Genomic DNA, 3,468 nt, shown 5'->3' with positions numbered 1-3,468 from the left:
TGGTGATGGTGAAGGGGGAGGGGGTGAATTATAGTAGTAAGGTGGTGAAGAGAAGAAGATGGTTTTTTGTAGCTATCTTTTGGAACTGTTGGCTTTTTGTAGTAGTCATTCTTTAGCAAAGATGACGTGTCATGTTTAGGCATCGAGGGTATCTTTGGAACAGATGGAACCTTCTTGTAGTTATCTTCTGATGACTTCTTATAGTAGTCATTCTTTGGCAAAGATGGCACCTCGTATTCATGTTTAGGCACTGAAGGTACCTTTGGAACATATGGCACCTTCATGTAGTTATCTTCTGGAACTGATGGCTTCTCATAGTAGTCATTCTTTGGCAAAGATGGCACCTCGTAGTCATGTTTGGGCACTAAGGGTACCTTTGGAACAGATGAATCCTTCTTGTAGTTATCTTCTGGAACTGATGGCTTCTTATAGTAGTCATTCTTTGGCGAATATGGCACCTCGTAATCATGTCTAGGCACCTAGGGTATCTTTGGAGCAGATGGCACCTTCATGTAGTTATCTTCTGGAACTGATGGCTTCTTGTAGTAGTCGCTCTTTGGCAAAGATGGCACCTCGTATTCATGTTTAGGCACCGAGGTTACCTTTGGAACAGATGGCACCTTTTTGTAGTTATCTTCCGGAATTGATGGCTTCGTGTAGTAGTCACTTTTTGGCAAAGATGACACCTCATATTCATGTTTAGGCACTGAGGGTACCTTTGGAACAGATGACACCTTCTTGTAGTTATCTTCTGGTACTGATGGCTTCTTTTAGTAGTCACTCTCGACAAAGATGACATCTCATATTCATGTTTAGGCACTGAGGGTGCCTAGTTTTCTTGTTTAGGCACCGAAGGCACCTTGTATTCCTGTTTAGGCACTGAGGGCACTTTCTTGTAGTTATCTTTTGGAATTGGCGACTTCTTGTAGTAATCATTCTTTGGTAAAGATGGCTCTTTGTATTCCTGTTTCGGCACCGAGGGTACCTTATATTCCTGTTTAGGTACTAACGACACTCTCTTATAATTATCTTTTGGAACTGACGGTTTCTTATAGTAATCACTCTTTGGTAAAGATGACACCATAGTGGATGTGGCAATGAAGAAAATGGCCAAAGCCAAAGCAAATTGAGGCCATTGCTTCTTCATTTGGCTTCCAATTGAGAAGATTTTGATTCTAAGACTAGATATTTTTTTTAATTTTCTTGTGTATATGAGAATAGAGTAATTAACTTGGAGTTTTTGTAACCTAAACTAAGAATAAGGTAAAGGTGTCAAGTGGGTCGGGCCGACCCAGCCCAACTCGGCCCTTGTAACTAACCCGGCTCGATAAGCCCTAGGGCTTTAGGGTTCCAGGTCTCGGGTCGGTTATTTTTTTAAAATGGGCCCGACTAATCCGACCCGGACCAAGCTTGGTTCAGGCCCGTCGGTTAACTGGCCCGACTCGGATACCTTTTTTAAAAAAATAAAATAAAAAAAAAAGAGATTTTGGGCCGAACTAGCCGTTGGCCCAACAACTATATAGCCATTTTTGGGTCTAAACGGCTAATTTGGGCCCATTTATTAAAAAAAATAATTTTAATTTAAAAAATATTTTTTAATCCAAAAAAAAATTCTATAAATACCCGACAACTTCAAATCATTTTTCACACAATTTTTCACTCTCTCAAATCTCATTGTCTCTCAAATCTCAATTCTCAATTCTCAATTCTCAAATATTCAATATATTTAATTTCTTAAAGTGTTCACTTTAATTTTTTAATTTTTCCTTTACAAAGTACGAGCGGAAGTTTATAAAATCGCAACCTTCGGATACTTCCAAAATTTGGTATTGTCGTTCCATCTCTTACGTTTAATTTTTATTTATTGTATTAATTGTTTAATATTTTATTTTATTATATTTGTGTATTTTGAATATTTTTAGTTTAATTTAATTTATATTTTGGATAAATTAAGAAACATCGCTACTAAAGGTGTAAAATTTGTTTGTCCCGGAAGCGGTAGTGGTAGTAAAAAGCGAATTACTAGCGGTAGAGGTAGTTCAAGTAGTAGATATATACCCGTGTACCTTCGCCTCCGATACCGCTTGGTACACCTTTTGAGGAAGAAATAGGTGTAGGTGCTTACGATATGGATTATGTAGAGGCTCAGAAAAATTACGGTATAGAAAAAGAAAATGAAGTAGATGCGGTTAATTTAGAAGAAGATAATGAAAATATTGCTGAGATACCCGCAGTAGGAGATGCTAACGTTAGATCTGAATCGGTTAATCTCTCTCCTCGTCCTTCTAGTGCCCCAAGACCTCTTAAAAAAACTAGTGTTGCATGACAATTTTTTGAACGTCTATCAGATATTGAGGTGCAATGCAATATTTGTTAACAAATATATAAGCATAGAAGTGGAGGCAAGCAAGGGGGTACGGGTACGTTAATGAGACATATAGCTGAAGATCACAAAAGAGAGTTAAATATTGAACAAGGTGGTGGGGATGTTGGTGGGCCAACGCAAACTAGAATGGATCCAGCAATCGGTCACGTAGCGAAGAAATATAATAAATTGAGGGACCGGGAACAAATAGCTAAAATGGTAGTTGTAGGTTGTTTGCCTTTTAGTTTTCCTTCTTTTGATGCCTTTATTTGTTATATACAAGCAATTTATAATCCTATGTTTATGGTATTCCTAGAACTACTTGTCGGTCTGATATTTTTAGATTCCATTCGCAATATTGTTTTTATTTATCAACATTGTTAAAAAATACTCAATGTAGATTGTCCCTAACTTCTGATCTTGGTCGTGCTGTAAATAAAAATGATTATTTAACCGTTACTTGTCATTGGATGAATAGTAATTTCGTGATGCAAAAACGTATTCTTACTTTTTTATATGATGAAGATCGTAAACATACTGGATAATTTATTGTTGATTCTATAGTTAAAATTACCGGATATTATGGTATCGAAAATAAAATTTTATGTATTGCTTTTGATAATGCTTCTAACAACAAGATTGCTATAACAAAAATAAAATCTACGCTATCTCCGCCCTTGCCTGAAATTTTTCATATTAAGTGTGCATGTCATATATATAATTTAATTGTAAAAGATGATCTTGAGTTTTTTGAGCTTTATATTAAAAAAATTCGTCTTGCCGTTGGTTTTATTCAAGGAAATAATCGTAGATTGAGAATTAGAGAATTTAAAGTTAAATATCAAGAAAATGGACTTACACCGATTTTGATGCCTGAGGAAATTGATACTAGATGGAATTCTACGTATGAATTTTTAAAAACTTGTTATAAATATAGAATTCCTATTACACTAGCTTTTAACCAACATTGCGGTTCATTTGCTGATTCTGCTGATTGCATGCTACATAATTCTGATTGGATTGTAATTAATGATCTTGTTAAGTTTTTAGAAAAATTTTGTGTAGCTACGGTTGAATTTTTCGGTGCTTATTATCCTACTGTT

The 3,468-nt window shown here is 35.7% G+C and overlaps 1 pseudogene; it reads right to left on the bottom strand.

Moving 5' to 3' along the window:
- Positions 1 to 86: 86 nt before the first annotated feature.
- LOC124894136 lies at positions 87 to 1,247 on the bottom strand (annotated as a pseudogene).
- Between the last annotated feature and the right edge of the window lie 2,221 nt (positions 1,248 to 3,468).

The sequence above is a fragment of the Capsicum annuum genome, unplaced genomic scaffold (genome assembly GCF_002878395.1).
Source record: "Capsicum annuum cultivar UCD-10X-F1 unplaced genomic scaffold, UCD10Xv1.1 ctg70418, whole genome shotgun sequence".
NCBI lineage: Eukaryota > Viridiplantae > Streptophyta > Magnoliopsida > Solanales > Solanaceae > Capsicum > Capsicum annuum.
Note: the sequence above shows the minus strand (reverse complement) of the source record. Positions and strands in the feature narration are given on the sequence as shown.